General features: G+C 32.6%; 1 protein-coding gene across 9 annotated transcripts in view; it reads left to right on the plus strand.

Moving 5' to 3' along the window:
• Positions 1-305: 305 nt before the first annotated feature.
• LOC118187366 (uncharacterized) overlaps positions 306-25,868 on the plus strand; it is a 554,527-nt gene continuing 528,964 nt past the window's right edge. For all 9 annotated transcript variants that reach the window (XR_015038239.1, XM_085806623.1, XM_085806627.1 and 6 more), the window contains exon 1: positions 306-690. The gene's annotated coding sequence lies outside the window, so the exon portion shown is untranslated. The remainder of the gene's footprint in view (positions 691-25,868) is intronic.

Genomic DNA, 25,868 nt, shown 5'->3' on the forward strand with positions numbered 1-25,868 from the left:
GGGAAGGAGGGAGGGAGACCGAGAAAGGGGGAGCGAGCAGCTGATAGGGCCGGCGGTGTCGGCAGAGGTAAACAAAACAGGCCAACTCTTTGTGCCCTAGAAACGAAAAGATAGAAGTGGAAGTGGTGGCGCTACTGCAGCAGGTCTCGAGGCGCTTCCCTCCCCCTTTATATCTCACCCTCCCCACTTTTCCTTCTGGTGGCAGCCAATGCACGGGGAGGATCAATAAAAGTCATTACGCGTAGGATAGAGCGAAGGGGGGGACGGTGAGAGAGAGCGAATGAGAAAGAGAGAGAGAGAGAGAGACAAGCCCTGAGGCATTGGGAAGCGGGCCGCCAGAAGAGAGGGATTCAGTCGTGGCCGAGATAGCGCAGGAGACGGAAGAAGAAACCGAACAGTCTCTCTCTCTCCTCCTGCCTAAGTCCCGCGCGGTCGGAACTCTCCCCAACTTTGCATGCGACTGCGGGTGATGAAAAAAGAAAACCACGTGGCCGGAGGAGCTCCAGCCCCACGCGTTGACATCCTGTTTTATTGCGGTAATAAACGGCAATATCGAAGGAACGATAGCGTGTAAATAAACAAAGTGAATGACTGGCAAAGTGCCCAAGCTTAGCGCCCACATGGCACAAAAGTCAGTCAGCTGATTGGCTTCAATCATCTTCGGAGGAGAAAGTTTAAAGTCGACTCAAGGTAAGAACTTTTACGAGTCGATGTAACTTGCAAATTACAGCTGATTTTTCTTTTTCTAGAAACCTTACGCCCTGCCTATATATACAGGCATAGCAAATCATTGGTTCTCTATACGGCAAAGCAATTATTAAAAACTGGGTTCTAGTTAAAAGTGATATTAAAAATCATTGAGTAGTTTTCTATACCATTTATCCAATCAAATAAATCAGAAATTTGATGTCAGTGCGAAATCAGTATGCTTATATAGTGAACGCACGCCTCAGAAACTCTCCTAGCCAGCTTAGAAGCTTGGTACCATTCTCATTAATTCAATTAATTCAATACTAATTTCTACTGATTTTATTTAAATTAATTGATTCTTTAAGGATCGTAAGAGAATATGATAGTTATATTTATGGTGATGACTATTTAATTTCACTCTTTTACCATTCTTTTCTTTAATTCTGGATTCTTTAATGGATAGCAAACGAATTCGATAAATAAGCTTGCGATGTAAAACGTCCTTTAAAACCAATTATTTTGAAAGAATTGCATTTTCCTTGATTATTTAACCTATAATCGGGTACTTGATGTTTATAAAATCGTCAGAGCTCTCTCTAAAGTCAAAAGAGAAGATGTAATATTTTTATATTTCTCTAAAATGGTCCTTTACCACACGTTTACACACAATTGCTGTTACCATATTATTTTATTCAATATGGTACAAGGAAGTTTCTAAGAAGAAAAAATATTAGTTAAACATTTTGGCGATTCCCACACTGGTTATGCCCAAAATATTTGGATTATTTCTGTCTTTATGTGGGTTAGTTCTGTCCTGGTATCTTTGTATACATAGGTTATAAATACTAATAAAAAATTCTATAATTTAGCTTCAGCAAATATAAGCCATTTTGAATTGAAATGTTTTTAAATTCCTTAAACAAATATTTCCTTCTCGTGATTTTAAAAGAGAAATGTTTTCAATGTTAAAACTGAAACAACCCTAATAGCATTAAAAACGTTTCCAGAACTTTAAAATTAAATATAATTTTTTGAAACTTAACGTGGATATAAAATGAAAGGTTTTTAAAAGATTCATTGTTCTGGTGATGGTTGTAATATTCCTCGGAGGAAAAGCAAAATAACGATTTAAATGAAACATTATACTTGAAACTAAAAATCATGTTTCGCATCATTGTGAAATATATTATTTAGTAGGCGAAAATCTTACAACATATCACTGTTTTGCAATTTTTAATAACAGTGAAATCTTAAAGTTACGAAATTTGTTTTTTAATACACGAATTTTACTGAAAGGTATAAATTTATATATTTCTCGTCAAATATTTTTTTCGATAAATATCTGAAACAGTAGAGATCGATTGTTAAAATATGTTTGTATTTACTAAAAATGACAATTGGACTAAACTCTCTGTTCGAAACTAAGATACTGATTACTTACAGAGAATAAGATGCTCGAATTATAATTTAAATAGAAGCTTTGCAAATAAAATGGTTTAAAATTTAATTGATTAAGGATTTCAAATAAATGCCACGTTAATTCTTGTTTTGTAGTAGTTATTAAATCATTTTAATAATGTGAGTTCACGTCAGTCTTTCAAATTTGTAGAATATAAAAGTTTGAAAATATATGAGTTCATGTTTTAAATTATAAGATCTTTCAAATGTTAAATTGTTTTAACAATTGCATACTTCGGAAAAAGGTAAAGGTACTCCTTAGTGTTACGAACTAGTTTTCAAATTGCGTAGAAGCATTTTTTTCTGTTAATAAACTTTGACGCTCAAGTAAAATAGTGCTTTTAATACTAACAGATGCAGCAAGGATATCGTAAATCACAAAATACTCGATATTAGCAGGTTTTGTTTTTACGGAAATTTTACGGATTTTACATTTTACCCAAATAGTATTTAAAACGAGGCAAGAAGGGATGTACTCAAATAAGAGTTAATCAAATAAATTTCGTTATATATTCTAGAGAAAAATTTTAAATTTTGCAAAAATAGTATATATTTTAAAGCTTTAATTGAAACTTAATTAAACTATGCCTCTAGATCTAATAACTAGTAATAAAGAAATCCTTGTAACAAAAAAAAATATCTTTTCCTTAAATCTACCGTTAACAGGAATTAAATATGAACATTGAAATCGGAAATCAAAATTTAATTGAATGTCGGGTAATTATGACCACATTCTTGTCTTCGGAAATTCATTCGCTTCTTTTTGATCAAATTTATCAGTCTATATAGGAGATAATTTTCGATTACTAATATCATATTTCAGTTAGCTTTCGTTACTTAGTTTGAAAATTATTTTTTATTTAATTAAAAAATATATCTTTGCATTTTATTATATCTTTGCATGATTATTGTCATTAATATAAAAAATTTAAAAAATACTAAAATAATTATTTATTAAAAGGCCTGAAAGCTTTCAGGTTTCACATTACTCCCAAATGGGCGTTTTTCTAACTTTTTTGTATTATCTTTATTTATTAAATATGATGTTCTTTGTATTTAAATCATAAAATTCAACTCAACAGCAATATCGCAAAAAATTTTAAAATGAACATATCTTTAGAATTTCCGATATACCGTCACGTGCGCTGGAGATAAAAATGCTTTTTTTTTCTTACAGTGTTGCCATTTCTTGCTTTGAAATCGTTGAGTTTGATAAGCCAAAATTCGTTAAAGTAAAAGTGTTACAAAATAGGAAATCGACAATAAAACAAATTCCAAATTAGGGCTTCCAGATGCCCATATTCGGTGGAAGATTATGTTATTCAAAATTTGATGGCTCTAGGTACCGTTGTTTTATCACAATGCGAGAAACATACATACATTTATGCAGATTCTTCATTAATTTCTTTAAATATAATACAGGGATCTAATATTCGGTGGCAACAGATTGAAAAGTGAATTAACGCAGAAAGTGGATCAACGCAAAATGCCAAAACGAAATTAATAGCCCTTCTGGGCTAGCGCTCTTTGGGCTAATGAATAAGTGTTTTAAAATTTAAAACTTTTCAATTAAATTATTAATTTTTAATGATATGTGTTATGCGTTCTTATATTACGCATATCAGGGGCATATAAAATTAATATTATCGTAAAGTACCATATGGTGTGCTATGAATCTTATTATATAGTTTTAAACGGACTAATAAAAACACTAAAAATTAGTGGATGTTTCAAAAAAATACAAAATGTTTATAAACGAATGTAAACTTAATACAATTCAGGGTTCAATAATTTAAAATACTGAAAGAAACAGTAATGTCTATATTAACGCAGAGATGAAAAAGAAAATATTCGTAGATTGCCCAAAATAATTTAAACATTAAGTAACATTATGCATAACCTCGAAATGCAGCGTTATGCTGCCAAAAATTATAATTCTTTGCTCATTTGTGAATCTAAAATGTAGTTCTGAGAATGTAAGTAAAAAGTAATTTTATTTAAATATCTTAAATAAGCTTTATGCAATTTATATCATTTTTAAATGCTAAAACTTCGCGTCAAATATGATTTGTAATATTCTCTAATTCTAGAGATACTAAACAGTACTATGGAAAGTGGAAAATACGTAATGGAAAATGTTTAAAATACGTAAAATCTAATATATATTACAGAAAATATTAATTATTAATATCAGTGAGAAATCTTTAAAATGTTTCAAAATGAAGTTTTGCATATAATAAAAAATCTGATAAAACTATTTCACAGTCTTTTCTACGTAAAAATTACACAATAAAATGCGTAGTCATATAATGCCTGAAACACTAAAATAGAACGTTAATAACGATGTTTCCCAATCTCTCTTACGCAGTTTGAGCTTCTAAAAGCTTTTATGATATGTACTGGTTTAGGGTTTTGTGTTTCCATTATTAAAATCTGCTTTACGTAGAAATTCGTAGACCAATATTTTTAATACCTTTTTAGGCTTTCCTTAGAAATGTAATATATATATATATACTGGCATATATAAAAGTAAACTCCTTATTACACTTTTTATAATATTGTTTCTTTTAACATTCTTATAACGGTTATAATTAAACTTTTTATGCATTTAAATATATGATGTTCCATGAAAACCACAAGAAAATTTAATTTTACAGTTTAAGTTTTACAGTTTATAGAATTCAAGTAATTGTATAAGGAATATTGTCGCAGTCGGGACTGAAGGCGTCAGCTAGAGGTCCAATCAATTTTAACAGAAGCTGATATTTATTCTCGTCAAATTTTAATAGATATTAATAACTGCTAGAATCTTTCATGTTCCAAACATAGATGTTAGAATTTGCTCGCAAAAGTTCACTTTATTTAAGGTATATATGTATTTAATAGTGTTTAGTAAGACATGTTATCTGAATGTTCTTATAGATCACTTGTAATACTAGTAATGGCTAATATTTATTTTCCAAAACCTGTGGATATTTCTTTCCCATGCATTGTTTTCTTATGATACACCATTTCCTTAATTCGTAGGCTGATTTAAATTATCTACCTTTCTAGACTAACAAAATGCTATGCTAACAAAATAGATTTTTAAGGTGTAGAGATAGATAATCTATTTTAGAAATGAAGGGAGAGCTGTTTACGCATAGAATATCATTTATAGAGTACTTTAAGGCAACTGACGACTCAGATTTACTTTACGTACGGAGAAAACCGTAAAAATGCGCACCTCGTTAGCCTACCGCTGCCGAGAATCAAACCGATAGGCAACCGTCTCCAGTACTGAATTATTTTGAGCCATTTTCTAACAAGCCTTTCCATACCGATCAAGAGCTTCTCATTTAAGACAAATAACTAGAAGATATTTTCGTTTATTTTACTACCTAATTTATTTCTGGAACAGCAGTATGAAATATTATGGTGGCATATCTAAGTACTATGACAATAAAAGAATAATTTGATTAAACAATACCCATCTCAGCAGGCAAAGATACGTAGATTGCATTGTTTCGGAACGAGATAAACATATTAGTGTCTTCAAAAAACTTCCTTCAGTTCTGCCTGCCGTTGAATGCTTATAAAATGCCTAACTGTGATTTAAAACTTTTACTGCAAAACGCAGACTTGTTGGAAAAAAAGTAAACTCATTTAAACCTCTTTAAAATCTTCCAAAGCACTTTCTGTGACGAAAATCTGGTGAATACAACTTCCTTTAATTCCAACGCCTGTTGTTCAAACGCTATGTCCTGTTAGACGATTTAAGCGTTTGGAATCGATTTAGCATACCTAAATGCATAAATTTACCTAATATTAAACGCTTGAATATCTGATATTAAACGACTGATTTTCATTTAATATTAAACCTGTGAATATAGAATGGATGTCCATATTAAATGATGGACACTTGTATAACATCTTCGGAAGGGATATCAACTATTGAAATGCATTTACGGGAGTTTCTGAAATGGCAAGTTAAGGTATGGTATAACATTAAACACAAGGAAAAGTACTTTTAGACACCTTTAAAGTATCATTTAAGCGTAGATGTACTAGAAGTAATAGCGTAGATGTACTAGAAGCTTTTGAAATCGTCCAATAAACAGAATGATTTCAAAGATTTAGTTTTATACATAACTATAGCGACATTCGTCCGTAACTATAAATTGTCTTTCTTTGAATTCGTTATTATCCACACAGAAATATAAACAGGGAAATATCTTTTAAAATTCAATTTTATTTTTAATTAGCTAAAATTCATCCTTAGATTGGCTTTGATTTGCCGAAATGTTTAAAGTATTTCGAGCCGACGAATCGTTAACACCCCTGAACCAAGGCTCAGCACCACCAGGCCTCAACTCGGCATCGAATCCTTGCGAATGGGCTGCCTGAATGAGTGTGTTGATGTTTAGATATCGTCATACATATCATACAATATCCTTTCAAAAAATCTTAACGAATTCAATTCCTTAGACAAATAGCCACTGTACTTTCTGCCATGTTCAATTATGCATGGACAGTTAAATTACTCATTTCAAATAATACAGAATTTTTTGGTCTTCGAAAAGTAGTCATATTGTGCTATACTAATTTCATTGCATTACTTAAAAGAATATAATATGAATATGAATTAAAAGAGAAAGCATCAACCGGATTTTATTTTGTTTTTGAATAATACGTATTGCATTCCTCCTCTTACTTTGCAGTTATATTCATTAAGGAGAATTAAGAATTTTACTCTGGAAAAAGATAAAGAATACATAATTAAAAAAAAAGTACTATGATAAATTGCGAGTCAAATAAATATGCAGAAAAGGTTGCAATAGTGCGTCTCAGGGACGCGAGGAATTTTACATCTTTTATTCCCTACCTTAGAGAAGTTACTGTGAAAATTTTAACATTCCAATATTTCTTTATAAATGAAAGATTCTCAGTAAAATTGGAAAAAATTTTACCTTAAAATCTGATTTTGCTATATTACCCTACAGCCCTTAGTGCTAAACAAACTCCCTTAAATACGCGGATTGTTAGTTGTGTAAAAGGTTTCATGAACAGAATGAAATTCCGTAATAACTTATCTCTTGCCGAACCACAGAATTAAGGTAATAAAAATTTAATCTTCTACAAAACGTAAATTTTCGAAATTAGGATACGCAAAAAAAGAACTGAGTTTATCGTTTTATTGCGTTGAATTTTCGTATTTTAGTGAATAACTGCTTTTAAACTCGCAATTACATCTTAAAAATGTGCCGCATCTTTTTAAGTAATTTACTGCAAAAATTTCATTATAATAAAATTTTCAGCTATTGGATTTGCTGTTATACTATTCATCGATTTTCATGATTAAATTTTAGTTGGCTAAACTGGTATATTTTACCTTTTTTTGTACAAAGGACGCGGCAAATTTTCTCCAAAATTCTCTTTTCTATGTCCATTGATGTTGCGAAACCTAATGAAAATATTTAATAGCTTTTTATATTATTTAAGAATTAAACGTTGTATCATATAATTGGTTTTAAATTTTAAAAAAGCACCGTTTTTGAAAGTATTGTAAGCAAGCGAGCACTTACGTTCGATTAAATATGAAAAAAATTGATAAACAGTTTTATTCGTTCAGTTGATCATTAAAGAGAAGGGTAATTATTGTACGCTTTTTCTCATAAAAGGTAACACACTTCATTATATTCATATGCTTCTGATTATTTTTAAAGTTTCGCAGAAGCTATAGGATCCGTCAGCGGTCGAGCGAATAAGGACGCTGAAGACTCATCGACAAAATCAAATTCCGGCAAAACTTGCTGGCAGTATAAGGAAGTTCTTAGTTTTCTTCGTGTGTAACGTGAATACGAGCCAGTTTCCTTAGCCACAATTTAATAAATTCTAAGCTCTAACGCTCTATTTGTAAAAGTTAACGCATTTCAGTTCTAAGATTCCATTTTCATAGTTCTTACCCTGCAGTAGCTAGTACAGTTACATTCTGCTTTGCGTATTATTCTTCACACAAGTACGAAATAAGATTACAATTCTGCAAACAAAACTGATGATAACTGATGGCATTCTACTTTGAACGTATTCTTTATTAGTTTGCGATTTTAGAAAACAAACTGGTAGTAATTGATGACTATAATTTAAAATATAACCAAAATGATATTTATTAATGCGTATAATTTGAAATACAATCAAGAGTACTTTATTCGAAATAATAAAAAAGTTAATAAAAGATGTTGAATATGATAACATATTTAGTAACTGTATAGAAACATTAGTTGATTTCGAAGCAGGAGATGTGAAAAATGAGCAATGCCCTCGCCGGGACTCGAACCTCGGACCTCTCGCATACGCGCCGCGTGTGCTGACTACTACACCCCGAAGGCATGCTAAGAAGGCGGGAGAAACACCTTATAATTGTTAGTAAAAGAATAATAATCTCCCTTAAAGAGTTTCAGCTAAATATTATTCTTTTCCGCTTCCAAACCTATAGCTGTACTGGCCGTAAGAAACATCTCCAGCTCAGTCTTTGCATTTTCAAGGCAGTTACATTACATTAAGTTGCAGTACATTTTACAACCATCTTCGTCACAACTTTTGTGATTCATTCATCAATCACATGGCTTGGTAAATTTATTCTTAGAAATGCTGCCATTTGGCGTAAAATAAAATCTTTTCAATTTTACTTTACAAATTAAGTGATTTAAAAGCAATGCATATAATTCTTAATAACATATCAATTTATTTTTAATGAAATCTCTGCAATGTAATTTATGTTTCATACATTATACTGAGAGTATAATTTTTATACAATTTGTGCCATTATTGTAATTCAAGAAGGAATAATTGACGTATCTCCCAAGAATATAATCCTAACAATATGTTCCGTTCATGTGTATGTTAATTTAAAACTTGTTTTTTCCCTTTCTTTCACATGCTGTAAGTCTAATTACGTAATATCGGATAAATAAAGGATAACATTGCTTGCTCGCTCTCTTTTGGCAGGGCTCTTAGTCACAGCTGGTGCTAACCAATACCATACGCCTATACCCTTTCCGTATTTCCATAGCAAGTGCCAATCAAATTCAGATTTATAAAATTTTCTAATTTGTTAGCTTTATTTTTAAATATTATTGTATGTGACCATAAAAATTAGGAACTACTAAACAAGCGTGTATAAATGATACACAAAATTAAGTAGAATCAAAGAAACCAAACTGCATCCAAACAGGATTGTTAAATAAACTTTTATGCGCATCTTCAGACGTTTTGACGTTATAAATAACATTAACAAGGTAATACTGATTTTTCTCAAAAGGTGGTGTGTGTTTGTGTATTTAATTATGGCAAAGCACACGAGGGCTATCTGCCTAAGGAGAGGGATGCCTTTCGTGGAGGACTTTTTTTAAGGGAAACTGGCTCGTATACACGTTACACATGGGGAAAACTACGAAAACGCCCATGCAGCCAGCCCGTTCGCGGGATTTGAACCTCAGTGTTCAGCAACTTTACCGCTCGGCCGCTGGTGGGCTTTTTCTCAAAAGGAATTAGAAACTTAGTACCGGTATAATACTTAGTTCGCTGGAAGTTCCATTCGTTTTCCGTTTCGCTTTATAAATAACAATAAAAATATTTTGTATTTGTTTTTGCATTACTACTCATATCAAATTGCTTTTATATAATCAATTATGCAGTTAATGTGGTTGGTTAACAAAATATACTTTCAAATCCACATGTTATGCATGACTTCGCAGAAATTTTATAAAAATATCATTCAATTTTCCCGTGCTTGGTCTTTCAAGGTAAATGATTAGCAGGTCCCACTAACTTTGATACATCTATGGTTCGTATCCCGGTAAGAGCACGTTTAAGTTTCCACGTTTTTCTTCTCTAAAAAAAACTTTATGCAGAGGTGCTCTAGCTAAAAATATAGAAAATGTTAATTCGCTGGATTTGTTCAACTGCGTCTTGCGCCTATAGCTATTCGCCCTTTTAAATAGTGGGTGAGCATATTAAGTAATAATCGCATTTTCCTGAGTGTGCTGTTATGATGTAAGCAGTATCACGTTTAGCTGGCACTGGAAGATCGGTGGTTCGAACTAAAAAACGGCGCCCAGGGTTCGAATCTCGGAGAAGGCATGGATGTTTGTAAATGTACTTGTACAGTGTCTATGCGGCTTGGGGGCACTCTAAACGTGCGCCAATCCGGAAGTCGTCTCGAAATGTTGGTGGAAAGGAAAGAGGGGTGGAAAGGAAAGAGGGGTGGAAATTTTATAAGTTCTATGGTCTACTCGGAACCTTACACTTCATGGCGCTCTCCGTTAAAACTGAGGGCGGAACTGAACAAAGTCCCACCTATCACCTGAAAGGTGCTCAAGCCTGTTGCCAACGACAGACGCAATTTTGCACTTCGTGCCACGATGAATTTCGTGGGCTTGTTTTGATGTTATTGTAAGACAAGTGAGATAAGTCACAACAACAACAATAAATAACATGAAATAAAAATAACAATTTTAAAATAAACACTTTAGACAAACTAAAACCTCATACAATTTACAACTGAAAATCATTTAAAAAATTAAATAAATAAGTTTAAGAAAACTTGCAATTAGGTCCTGGTATGGGTATTTCTGTTTAACACCTGAAATAATTTTATGTTAACTAGTCGAGATAAGTCTACTGGTTTAAGAATGAGCTCCCCAGATTAAAGATATTGAAAGAAAAATCCAATATTCAAAATGATGGAGTCGGTATTATTTTATACTAAATTAACGTCACATGAAGAGCCGTTAATTTATTTAATAAAAAAAAAGGTTGAAATATTCAAGATGTACTTATAACGTATATTACTGGGACGCTTACAACAAGTATTTCTGTAGAGCCGTAATATTTTCTATTTTGCAAAGACAAGATATCTGCAAACAGATAGCAAAAAGCATCTTGAAGAAAATTTCTTCGAAGTGCTTAAATTTTCTTCGAAGCTTATTGCTGAAAGTATATATTACTAAAATGGATGAAAACATTTGACGAATTTTTTTGTTTGCATGAAAAGGTATTAAGTGACCTAGGATTGGCGCCATTTATGCTAATAAGCTCCTCCGCTGGTTACCCATGTGACAATCTTACGCGCAATGCTTATGAATAATTCCGTCACACTATTCAGAAAAGATTCAGTTTTGTCTAACGAAACTTAAAAGAACTTTAATTAACAAGGCAGTTCTCAGAGAACTTGAATCAACAAGAAAATTCTTTTTCCTGATCTATTCAGAATAATGTAATATTAGTCGGAACAGTATTTAGATAACGTACTAGCGGGCTGCAGCCAAAGCAAATTTTATAAGTTCTATGTACCACCTGAAAGCAAATGTATAAAAACATTTCAGTATGAATGAAATCAATTCATTCTTTCCAATTTTTGTTACCAAACCAGGAAACAAAAGCTCTTGATACTTCAGATTAATACGCATGACGTCATGATTTAAATTTAATGTAATATAACAACATTTTCTCAATATGAATAAAACAACTAAAGGGCAATAACGTGTCAGTTATACTAATCTGAATCAAAAAAGTTTCCAACAGCAGTTATTTATTTAAAATGCTGATATTAACGCAAAGTGTTCGACATGCAATGACGTCACTTGCAATTGCGTGCTTTTTTCAGCGTCAGAATATGACCTTATATAATAATAATACGTTTAATGCTTGGCAATGCTATTTTTATTTCATATTTTGTAAAACTTACAAATTTTTTATTAACAAACTCTACGATTGAGAGAGATCAGTAGCAACACTTTTTGAAACAAAGCATTTTTATCCCCAACCTGCCAGACTGTTGCCACTCAAGAAAATGAGTGCGAAAATTAGTATTTTCAGAGTTTTAAATTAATATCTCGTCTAATTAAAGTCATACAAATATGAGAATAGTCGAAATGGCTTCCCACGAATTTTTTGAATTCGAAATAATGTATTAAATGTTTGGCACTGCTATTTTTATTTCATATTTTGTAAAACTTACAAAGTTTTCTTAACATACTCTACGATTTGAAGGCGCGCAACGGCAACACTTTTCAAAATAAAGCAGATTGTTATCTACAGCCTGCAAGACTGTTGCCACTCCGAAAAGCGAGGGAGAACATTGGCGTTCTCAGAGTTTTTAAATAATATATCGGCTGATTATATTCGTACTAAGAAGAAATGGCTTCCCAAGAATTTTTGGAATCTGGGGTGCCTTCCTCAAACCGCAACTCCCCACCGTTACGGAGGAGGTATGTTACAAACAAACAGACAAACTCTCACAGATAGTTGCAAAAACTTCTTTGAGCTATCTATTCCTTATCCGTTCCGTTATTTCGAAGGACTGTTTCAAAGCAACAATGATCTAGTACTGTTTTACTAAAACAGTCAATGAATTCTAAATTGTCATTAGATACGCTTGTAGAGACATTAGGTAATTTTGAGGCCGGAGAGATGAAAAGTTAGCAACGTCTTCGCCGGGAATCGAACCACGACTCTCTGGAATACGCGCCCAGCGTGCAGACCACCACACCACGAAGGCATACGAAGAATGCGGGAGAAATACCTTAGAAGTTAAGAAAAGAAATTCGAAAAGCTAATAATTGAAACTGAACATTAAAAAAATCATACCTAGACACCCTACGGCTTCCTTATATGGCCTATTAAATTATACACATTTTTTTTTCTGCATTTAGATTAAATTTATTTTCTCGAATTATTCTAACTTAATTAACCGATCCCTTAAGACAAATTGAAAATGATATCAAACATTGCAAAGTTTGAAATTAAATATCCCGATCAAACATTTTCAAATTTTATTTTTTCCTAACGAGTGTAAAACTTTCCCAAATGTAATTATAAGAAACAACAGACCGCATTAAAAGTCACATTTCGTCTTTGTCGAGAATGATTTTTTTTTTTTTTTTTTTTTTTAAATTTGATATTGCTAAAACATGAATATTTTTGTCATGCAGTAAAAAGGGAGGTGCACGACCAGTATATGTTGTACCCGTCCCATGTACAAAATTTCAACGTTCTATGGTTAATCGTTTCTGGTTTATTCGAGATAAATACATGCTGCATATAGATACACGTACGTACAAACTAATCATTACACACCGTAACATAAACCTAATCATTATGTATACGTCAAGAAAAAATCCCTTTTAAATTCACTTTAAATCTGTTTTACAATTTTTTTGAAAAAACAAATAGTCCTTTATTCTGCTCACATACAGGGGTATTCTAAATTACTTTTACAAATAAAAAAGGGTGATAGTACTCATCCAGGTGAACAATAATTATCATACAACATAAGGTCGCATTCCACTCTGAGAGGCAGAACAGAAGAATGTTAGAATTCCAATCTGAACTTATAACAGTGTTGGGAGAGCGAATGAACGAGACCAAATGTTGCACAGTCACTTCAGTGATAAACTCACAGAGAGTGCTCAAAACGGATAAAACCGAAAACTTTTCGAGTGTTAATTGGAGCTGAGACTTTGATGGCTAACACTCAAATGCACATCTTTGGTTGGCAAGGTCTCAACCTCGCAAATGATTGCAACAAGTAAATTATCTAAATTATTAGGAGGAAATTATTTATTAGGGGCAAAAACTACCTTGATATCAAGTATCAAAGTAGTAGTTGCTTTTCTCATAGCCATCATCTTTCTTGTCTTCCTGGAATTACTCTGCTGCGCCCATTCTACTTGAAGCGCCCTTCTGTGAGACACGAAGTTCTAACAGCCGGAACGCAGCATGAGCTTTTCATGCTAATCTCGGCATGCCGCGGATGTTGGAGTTAGTTGATAATATTCAGCCCTTGATTACATAATTAACTTGTTGCAATCGTTTGAGAGGTTGAGACCTTGCCAACCAAAGAGGGGCATTTGAGTGTTTGCCATCAAAGTCTGAGCTCGAATTAAGACTCGAGTTTTCGGGTTTTTTATTTTTATTTTTTTTTTGTTTTGTTTTGTTTTATGCACTCCCTTTGAGTTTGTTACTAAACTGATAGTGCAACATTTGGTCTCGTCTATTCGCTTTCCCAACACTGCTGCAAGTTCAGGTTGGAATTCTAATATTCTTCTTTTCTGCCTCTTAGAGTGGAATGTGACCGTATTTTCTATGGTAATTATTGTTCGTCTGGATAAGTACTATCACCCCTCTTAATCTGTAAAAGTAATATAGAATCACCCTGTATACATACGTACTTTCACAAATATAATTTAGGAACCGGGAGACCGCATTAAAAGTTAGAGGTTGTTATTTGCCGAAAATGATTTTTTTTTTAATTTGACTTCGCTCAAACATGAATATTTTCGTCATTTAAAACTCTTCTCTAACTCTTTAAAACTCTTCTACGATCAACAATAGCAAAAGTAAAGGTATAAGGTATTTTCTGTCTCCTTCCAGTATGCCTTGTCGTGTAACGGTAGCACAGTCGGCCGTATTCGAGAGGTCCAGGTTCGGACAGATTTTTCATGTCTCTTGCTTCAAAATAACATAATGACTCTAGAAAGGCATAGTAAGGACTTTTAAGCAAGGCAAGGGGGTGTGTATCGATCTAAGATTAATCGTTTTTCAGTTAATCGAGACATACGTACGTTCAGATGTCACGAAAATATTCCTTTCAATCCATTTTCCAATCTCTTTTAGCAAAAACAGTTTTTTTACCTTCCGTACGTGTAGACGTCACGCAAACAAAAATCGTCCAAATGGATTCTGGAGCCGTCAGAATTGATATTTCTATTAAAAAATGATACCCGAATTTTTTCGCCATTAAAATACGTCCTTTACTTCATACAAGGATGTAAAAATCAGTTACTTCAAAAATAAAATAAAAAAAGTTAATCCAACAAAGTTTTATTTTAATTTATGGGATTAAGTGGGCAGTTAAAGAAGCAAACGTCACATGAGGTAATGTTTTAAATATTTTTGAAGAAAGCCTTGCAAATAAATGCTTGCTTATACATTAAGAGAGTCACGCTGTTCACGTAATAATCGCGTGATTTACGGAGAAACAAATCGATTCGCATATCAATCGTGGATATGTAAACATCTTTGAATGAAGAAGTTTGCAGTGCCCAATAATTTGGTTTTTCTTTTTCTTTTTATTTTATTTTTAGCTGTTAAAACACTCGTGCTAACTTTCAACATACTACTGCTGCAACAACATTAAATTACATATAATAATTATTTACTCACGAGGAAACGGTATCAAAGAATAAAGCAGAGGAAAACAAATTCCATTTCTAAATTCAGTTTCCATATCTTTAGTTTAAATTCACCATGGTGATAAATTTATGCGGGCGAATATTATGTTTTTGATGCACAAAGCATGAAGACTGATTTAAACTGAAAAATGTTTCTGTAAGTCTCAGAATCATTCAAGAGAGTTCTGCATGCTTATACGCAGAATTACCAAAGCGTAACTTTTCTCATAATGCCATTAATTTTTCAACAAATCTAAAAAGTGAAGAAACTGCAACATTCAGCAAGAGCTAGTCAAAAATATCAGTCGAAAATATCGTGTAAGTCGAAAATATCGTGTAAGTCGAAAATATCGTGCAATGAGCCTTCATATCTAGCAACGAGCCTTTCTGGGCACTGTTGGCCTAAAACTTATAATGAGATATTTTCACTAAACACTTTAATTTAAAATTCCGGAACCATTCACATTGGTTTGTTCGACAGCTGTTTCAAACAAAAAGATTATCTTATGTTCGAAAGAATAACATTAGCTTTATTGGCTATGGAAAATCATTAGAGGGTTATCCAACGTGGACGGAATACCTCACCGGAGGACATTCTAAGATGAAACGGCTTGCTTTCATTTTAATTAACGAAAAAGACTATTAAAATCGCTCAACTATTTAGTCTTCTTGTCTGTATGTTAATTGTCAGAAACATAAGCCGGAACAATTAAAGAGAGTTTAGTTGTCGTATCCGCTCAGCTACCAGTGCGTCTTTATTTAACAAGCTCTTGAAACGATCAAGATCTGCCACACGACAGATTCTGCTTCAGTACTAACATAGTACTTGCCGCTTTTTACTCTGGATATACATACACATACTGAAAGTAGTATTAACCGGCATGAATTGTGCTTCGGCATTTTACCTTATTTCTCTCGCCTTCTTAGCATGCCTTCGTGGTGTAATGGTCAGCACACTCGGCCCGTATTCGAGAGGTCCGGCAAATCCCGGCTCATTTTTCATCTTTCCTGCTTCGAAAAAAATCTAATGTCTCTACAACCTGTTAAAATGCCGTTAATTCGTTTCTTTTATTTTATTTAAGATGTTATCTTTCCTCAATATACTCGGAAGAAATACTAGACTGAGCTTTCACTTAATACGCCTACATAAGAAAAAAAATTAATGAGTCTGCCTATTCATAAACTGCAGTGCAGAATTTCTTTTTTTCCGGTGGTATTTCGTCTTGAATGTCTTTTCGTTCTAAATGGAAAATCTCTAGTTAGGTAGGAAATAACATAATAATACTTTTGCATTGTTAAGTAAAAAGATGACACTACAATTTACCTTAAAAATTTACGGTTTTCGTAGTAGGAAACATGAAAAATCAACTGTGCTTTCCCATGATGTGAGCCACGGATCATCCAATTGCTAGTGGAACGTGCACGACAGCTGAGAAAGAGAACACTCGAAGAGTAATGCGAAAGTTACGTTCATTCCCAGTTAATGAACGATTAAATAGAGCTAAGAGAGTCAGTCCATTAAATTTAACGAAAGAACGAATTATCTTGTACCACATCGGAATTCTTTTCCAGCTGTTAACTTTTAGGTTTTTTTAGGTAAGTAAATATGAAAATTAACTTTACTTTAGCCAGATTTCGAACCACGGACTGTCATATTGCTAGCTGGACACGTTAATTACTTATACCACAGGAAAGTGCAAGGTGGACGCGGTAAGTGATGCACGTAATATTTTTAATAAAAACTATGGAACAATCTTTATTCTTCGTTTAGAGAGATTATTAAGATTAGCAAAATAACAATGGAAAAATCTTTACGAGAAAATGTATTGAATTACGGTAAAGCCCACTTAGATTATCTGACGAAGAAAAAAGATGGCTTCGTGGATTTCCTCGGAAAACTTTCTCATATTTATGTCAAACATGAAGAAAAGCATGAAACCTCCCATACATCCAATTCATTTTTCAGGTTATGAACATGCATTAGTCAATCCCTGTTCAGAGATCTTACCCATTAGTCCAAATCAGAAAGACGTAGTTAAAGTATAAAATTAGTAACGCAGCTGTAGTAGTAGTTGCGTTACTCAGTAGAAATGCATTTTATTTACTCAAGAACCAAGATAAATTCTGAAGAAACGTTACCCACTGAAGTTTTTACGCTCTTCCATTGATAGCATCCTTTCCTTTCTTCCTAGAAATCCATGATGATTATCATATGCCATAATGATATGCATATGTCATGGTGGTAACCATAATGATACGCATATGCAGTACATCAACATTGTGTTTATATGTTCAACTTTCAATTTGTTATTGTTTTTTATCACCTGCCCATATATTTAGATGTTACGTCCTCCTACATTAGCTTACACACTAGCTGCAGTAGTAGTTAATTCATACAACGTTGTTACAGTTTTGTCTACCCGTGATTGTTAAAAGTGATGCATGAACTCAAATCGTTTGAAACTCAAAGTGTTCTGTCATCATTAGCATGTTTCCAAAACATACTCGGACAGTTCAAGCTAAATTCGAACTCACTACGATAGCCCTAGTTTCTTCCAACGAGTTGGCATCTAAACTCTGTTAAGATTAACACCACAGTCAGAGACCAACTCAACCGATGACCAGTACATCAGTCTATGATCAGTTTACACCTACTATCATTTCTAGTATCATCTCTTTAATCGACAAACCTTCACAGTGAATAAAATAAACGACCCCGAAATATTTTATTTCGTTACTAGCTACAGTGCTTAGCAAATTATTACCATTTCCTTCCCCCGCCTTCCTAGCTTACCTTCGTGGTGTAGTGGTTCTGCACGCTGGGCCGCTGTTCCAAAGGTCCGTGGTTCGATTCCCGGCGAAGGCGATTGCTCATTTTTTGACTTTACCTTCTTCCAAAAAAACCTAATGTCAAGTTAATTTAAAGTAAAACAGAGAAGAGAGTAAAATATTTCTTCTTAGTAGTACTGAGGACAGGTATGATGTGCAACTTGTCAGCCGACATAAAAGCCAAATTATGAATAAATTATATGTTGTATTCAAAATGTGTATAGAAATTATCTCGAACACAGATTAATGCTATCGTTCCAAACAATTTTTTGTTACCGATGCCTTTTTTATTTTTCTATGATAAATCAGTCAAACGATGGGCGTTTTTCTTGTTGAGAATCTTTCTACGAGGACTCGGTTGCAATGAATAATTAAGGCGAAATTATCTTCGCATGCTGTACAGGAAAGTTCATTTTACGATCTATTCCTTTATATTGAAAGTGTAATGAAGTAAAAGCTGGATCTTCTTCAACGAGGTACCCTTTCTTAGACCCTAGATCTCTCAATATGAATTTTTTTAATATATATTACATATAAACCGCACAGAAAATATTCTTAACTTAGTTTGTTAAAATTTTTAACCGAAAGAACGTTTAAGCTGGTTCGACAAGTTCTGGTAGAACCAGAACACATCTTCAAGTTGGTTTGCCACGTTTTCTTCATAGAGACATCTCTAGTTAGGTTCGACAAAGGGACAAGAATTTTGTTATTTGCCTCTTTACGTAGTATTATTTCTTAAAAATAAATGGAACCTATAAATAGGTACATCCCTCAAACGGCTGCTTTTTAATTATCATTAACGCATGCACTGTAAACTAGTTTCAGAGTTCAAAAGCCAGATAGTTTTACTCCATAAGTTTTAGGCATTATACAGTATTCAGAAGTAAAAATATGTTAATTTAGTTTCCTACAGTGATGAAAAAAGTAGTAAATTCAATCAAACGCATTCAATTTAAAAATTTGTTTGTTATTTTCCTTTACGGTTCTACGATTTGTACAGTTGTTCTCTCCGAGCAAAAAAAAATGGCGATTCGCTACTGCGATATCCATCGGCTAAAATTTAATTCCCACATACGGCTTAATGATCATGCTGTGGCACCCTAGAGGGTAGCATGATATTATGTACATGGAAGAGTTGGTTCCCGGTGATTTATATATTGCCTATCGAAAACAGCTGTTGGTCACTGAAACTCGTTAAAATATATGTTCACTTCAAACGAAATAGTAGAGTAAAATTTTGTGCTTCAATAGATACGAGTTCCTAGTCAAGACTCGATATTATTCTGGATTAGCTTTGACAATAATTTAGATATTGTAATAGTTGGTAGGTTCTAGATTGAATCTGTTTATCCGTGACCTACCAGACTATACGTCGCATGCATAAAAGACCCTACCCGAACCCGAAAATGTCGCAAATGACGCAAATGTTCTTGGTTTGGCACTTTTTAATGTAAAGAAATCAGTTTTGTACAAATTACCAATTCTAACTTTTTAACCGTTTGTTTGATCCTTATACTTACATTTAGGAAACCTTTGTGCTTGTTATAAAAAATAAAACACAAAAAGCTTGATTCCGGACTGACAAAAATTGGCAGAGATATTTAATTTCAAAATTTTGACGCCATATTCAATTACATTGCGATGTTGGTTCCCAAATAAATATAAGAATAATTCAAGGTTGTTTTCCCATTAACAATATTGTTTTTTGTTTTGCTAGTTTCTTTATATTAAATTTATTTTGCACATTTTACATTTTTTTACACTTGGTATGCCAAAAGAGTGAGTGAGTGAGAGGTTATGGCGCAAAACCAAAGATGATTATAGCGCGCCAAACACGAGATGAGATGATTACAATTGATGAAATTAAAATACAATAAATAAAAACAAGTGGGATATGCCAAAAGAATTTTCACAAAACTAATTTTGAGTTTTCTACGTTACGTTAAGGCTAAAGATGCGTTACTAATAGTCTCATGAAATATTGCTTTGGAATCATAAGCTGCTAATCGCCCAAAAAGTCATTAAACTACTATTTATATTTTCATTTTTGACTAATAAAAATAATATTACGACGGATATTTACCAGTGTTTTCTAAAACAGGAATTCACAAAGATAGTGGTATAATATCTCCATTATTAAAAGTTTACATTAATCAGTGTCTTTTTGCAATAATCTGCATAGAAATTCTCGTTATATAGTACCTTAACAGCAGAAATCTTTTTTTAAACTGTTATTTTACTTTTAGTTCCGTGCACAAGCACATTTCTTTCATCAATTTTTGTACGACCCCTAAATATTATTCACAACTTTGATACCAAATGTACTGGTCAATTTTCGCCCTACTCGAGTTAAACATTTTCTGTTTTAGGGCTTATAGGAAGTACAAAATCTTCCCAAGCTTGCTTAGAAAGGACTTTGTGGACCCCGCTTTCAGACAATTTCAAAGCAGAGCGATTAGGACTATTACATCGCAAAGAATACAAAAACTAACTAAATAAGAGAAAAGACGTCTTCGTGGAAAGCATTCTAAGAAAAACTGCTTCATATTTATTCAATATATAGAGAAATCAATAAAATCCCCATGCATGATGATTCTACAGAGTGCATCTGGCAGTCTAAATGCATAACATTAACATACAAACGAATTTTATTTTTAAAACTTCAGCAGGAGAAATCAGCATGAGCAAATCCTAAACTTTGCTTAATTTTAAAATTGAAAAAAAAAATATGAATAAATAATAGCTTTATGCTTTTTAACCCATTTCCCAACTAAATTCGTTGCAAGTGGCCAAAGCCATTGGTCATTTAACAGACTCATAAACAACAATATTGTTATAAACTTGGGATATAGTAATATATAAATAATATTAACTCCGTATATATAAATAATATAAACTCGGGATATATAAATAATATAAACTCTGGATTTGAGCCCGTATTCAGAACTACGGTCACCAATTTCTCTAACTATCATACCGCGTTGAGGTGGTACAAACGAAATTGGCTTTTTTTTCGCATTACATAAAACTAGAAACATGAAGATACGTATGTAACAGTCCGTTTCATTAGAAATAATATAAACTCGGGATATATAAATAATATAAACTCTGGATTTGAGCCCGTATTCAGAACTACGGTCACCAATTTCTCTAACTATCATACCGCGTTGAGGTGGTACAAACGAAATTGGCTTTTTTTTCGCATTACATAAAACTAGAAACATGAAGATACGTATGTAACAGTCCGTTTCATTAGAAATAATATAAACTCGGGATATATAAATAATATAAACTCTGGATTTGAGCCCGTATTCAGAACTACGGTCACCAATTTCTCTAACTATCATACCGCGTTGAGGTGGTACAAACGAAATTGGCTTTTTTTTCGCATTACATAAAACTAGAAACATGAAGATACGTATGTAACAGTCCGTTTCATTAGAAAACAAAGCGGAAGATCAGCGGTGATTTCTCGGCAAAATTATTCTCGAGACCATTCAAACTAACAGCACTCGTTTCATTTTATGGATAGTAAAAGAGCTCATCTACGCTTCTGATTACATCTCAGAACTATTTATGTATGCGCTTTCCTTGATTAAAATGAAATAAATGTTCCATGCGAGATATTTTGTATATGGTTAAGGATCGTGTAAATGAAATGTAACACAATTGTCTTTTCAAATGATACTTTTTAGAGGTTTCTCGAAATGTGTCACGTCATAGTGAAAAACATCAGGTAAGAAACGCAAATACATGTGTCTACATGTCAAATTACTTTAGACTTTTAGTATAAAGATAAGAACTATGAAAGTTTACTAAAACAAAGTTAAATGCTATTCTTTGTCATCCATATAATGTAGTACAACATGTGCAAAATTATGGGTTTGAGTAGCGTTTATACGTAGTTTATGCTCTCAACTGTGCTTCCTATTTTCAGTATGAAGCCAACCACCGGCCGAGCGGATAGGATCGCTGAACTCTAGTAGTTTATGTTATGTTCAAATCCCGGAAGTCATCTTGCGTATTTTCTCCTTTTCGTATTTTTAGCAGAAATTTGCTTTCTTTTGATGGTGTGTCTCAGTTATTTTTCCATCGTTCTATATAATTCAATTTCACTTTTTTTAGTTAACGCTTGTCTACTCTGACGCCCATTTAATCTACTCCGCTTAATCGAGAGCTGAATGTACATACTCATACTTTGTAATGTAAACAATTGATCACAGAACGCTTACATTCGTACCCAATAGGCTATGTAGATTTTATTCCCTATGTGACTTTTAAATACCTATGTTATTCAAATTACCCAAGCTAATTAAATTTTGCCCTACACTGAAATATTACTCCGAAGTTTATAAGGCATTTTATGTTAATTAACCAATTTTTAATGATTTGAATCTTTGCTATAACTTCTATTTTCCGTTAAGTCTTACCATGATGCAGATGAGAAAAGGCAAGGGCTTTGAATGTTTTGGATGTGGAGCTTTTGGCAACAATACTTGCAGTTTTATTTTCTACTGCCCAGCTTCGCCCGTTAATATGGTGGCATAAGTTATTTGCTTGCCGAAGTTAAAACCCGCCATCAAAGTTCAGCCAGCTTAGTTTGACTAAACTTGTGTAGTCTCCGGCTATGATTCATTTAATCTGTAAATTCAGTTTCATATTACTTTACTACCTGCAAGTTGCGTAGATCTGGCTGCACGCATAAGTCATATCTTCTGCTTAAATTTAATAAAAAGGTTTGTTTAAACATTTCTGAGGGCTTTGTCATATTTACTTGGCGCAATAACTCGCTTATCTGTTTAAAGAATGTGAAGGACTTTGAGTTAAGATAATAAAATTAGGATTCTATAAGTTCAATAAATAAGCAGAAAAAAGTCAAAAAATTAATATATTATAAAACTCGCAGTAATTCCTCAATAAAATTTCACCATCGGGGCTCAGAAATAACTAATTCTCTCTTCTCACCTACAACCCGTACAAGGGAAAGTTAGCGACACCTGGCGATATATCTGAATCTTTTCAAAAAACTTAACATCATTTTATATTTATTGGTACATATTATCTCCTTTACAGGGTTTTTAAAAACAATAAATTGAAAATGGAAATTTCGAAACTTAGTTTGTTCTAAATGTATTTAAAAATTACTTAATTTTTGTAAATGAAGAACAAAAATGTGCAGATTTTTTAATGAAAATAAGCCTAACTACAGATTGCCCCCCCCCAGAAAAGAGATTTAACCCAAATTTCTTTACCCTAATGACTTTGGGTAAACTACGTTCTTCCTCATATTAATTTCAAAGAAATCCACCACCCCCTTTTTTTAAGGAGAATGAGCCTAACTACAGGCTGTCCCTCCAGAAAGCAGATTTAACCGAAATTTCTTCATCCTGAAGACCTTGGGTAAACTAAATTCTTTTATATAACAGTTCCAAAAATATTCTCTTTGAAGTGAGTTAACAGTGAGCGTTAATTTCAATTCATCAACCTAAACATTTGAGCTCTGGTGTTTATTGTTATTGAAATATTGATATAATTCATTCAAAAAGTTTTCCATGTTTTAGTTCTGATATTTTTTTTCCAATTTGCTTGGATACCTCTAGATAATAATCATTCATAAATACACAAGACTGCAAAGTTCCGTGAACAATAAAATGAAAAAGTTAAAAAGGTGAATGCAAATTTTTTTCAAGCGGTAAACATAGAAAATTACTTTTATTTTTTATCGTGCGATAAGTTATTTATCATAATTAGAATTACAAGCTAATCACTCACGTCAAAATAGATTTTATTATGATAGGTATAATTGATGAATGTGTAAACAGTCTTAAGGATGACTAACTATAAAACTTCCCTTAGGGAAACATTAAGATTCTTATAAGAGTTGTCAGTATCGTTTTCGCTTTTATTTTCGGAATCACTCTGAGCCTCTTCCGCTCTTGCGACATTTAAAACGATATCCGCATCGCTCAAGCATTTATAGTCTGACTTAATCGAATCACCACTGAATCATTTTTAAATGAATTTCCGATCGACATTTTTGAAGAATTTTACTTTTTAATTTTTTGGCATCAGTTTCAGTTATTACCTCGCTTTCTTCATAATTAAACCAATCTCCGATTTCTATATTAAGAAGAATCTTTTTCTATGATCGGACTTCAATGTGTTCTTTTTTTGCACACTTTCGAACATGAGCTTTGATTGCGAGTGCCTAGGCATCTCCAATCACGGATAATCCGCAGCCGGATAAGTCAGTCTACACTGCATATGATTTCTGTAATATTTTTGCAACTATTTCTTCACACAGGTACACTTCAGAAATTCATGTCCTCTTTGTATGTCACTGTATACTTGTAAAATATTGTGTGCTGAGAAGAACTTTGGAAAATGCAAATTTTTAAGAGTTTAATTTAAGTGTCATCTAATATATAGAGTAAAACATTCACGTTGCTTTAAAAATATATTTAAATTTCCTTTTTCCTTAAGTTATTCAACTTGTTTATGATGATAATCTATTTTTTGTTTGTTTCAAGCACGCATGAATGTATCTTGAAATACCATTAAAGCAATCTTAATAACAAGCTTTTAAATTTTCTTTATCATTGAGACAACGATACGTTACTTTTGAACTATATTTGTTGAAAATAAAATGTATTTTTGACATTTCAGAAATTTTTCGTGGTAGTGTTAGCGTATTACGTCGAATGAGCAAAGAGTCATACTACATTAAATATTTCCTTTAATATAAATACATAAAACGAAACAAAAGTTTGGAAATTTGTATCTCCAGTATAACGCAAATATCATACAAAAATGAATAGTTACCTTAAAAGCAAAACTTTTATATGATATTCTGAATGCAAACTCTGATATCAGAGAATAATTCCATTCTTTTAATGTTTTAAGTTCCTCTATAGAATAATACATTTAAAATGAGACTTTTAATATAAAACTTTATCCTGAAAACATTTAAAATGCTTGTGCTGTGCACGAACACCATTTCAGAAGATTAAAAAACCTCACTTGATACGAAAGCTTTAAAAACTATTTATTTGATCCAATTAAAGGAATTAAATGCATATTGTTGTTCTCTTAAAAATGCGTAAATTTAATCATTTGTGCTTGTTGTCACAAAAACAATGGGATAATCATACAGACCACCATTGTTTTCTTAAAGTAAGACTATAATTACGAATGCCCTCCCGTGTTTATGGCAATTGAAGTAAAAAAGGGAAAAAAGAATAATTCAGAATTCCTTTAATGCATTGACTAAAGCTCAAAGGTAATGAATAATTTCTTAATTTCTTTATATGGAAATTAAATTGTTTTTGAAAAATAATACAATTCATAAATAGTTGGCACTTTGAGGTATTAATCCTTTATTCGATTTAAAGCTTGTAGTATATTCTGTACTCCCTTGTTTTTAAGTCAAAAAACGTTTTTGTGTTAAGAATAAAACATTTCAATGCAGAGAATTTTAAAACAATGCAAAATTAGTAAGAATAACCAGCAGTTAATGCTTGTAGATATGTAACACATGGGATTCACAACAAATAACGTTTGTTTAAAACATTGTGCATTGCATATAAAAACAATACTTCTGTTTCCGTTAAAATACTCCAGCGCAAAACTTCAATTTTTTAGGTAAAATACCTGTATCATAGTTGCAACAAATTTTTG

The sequence above is a fragment of the Stegodyphus dumicola genome, chromosome 12, assembly GCF_044657685.1.
Source record: "Stegodyphus dumicola isolate Sdum_Otavi_A_Nest chromosome 12, ASM4465768v1".
Classification (NCBI taxonomy): Eukaryota; Metazoa; Arthropoda; class Arachnida; order Araneae; family Eresidae; genus Stegodyphus; species Stegodyphus dumicola.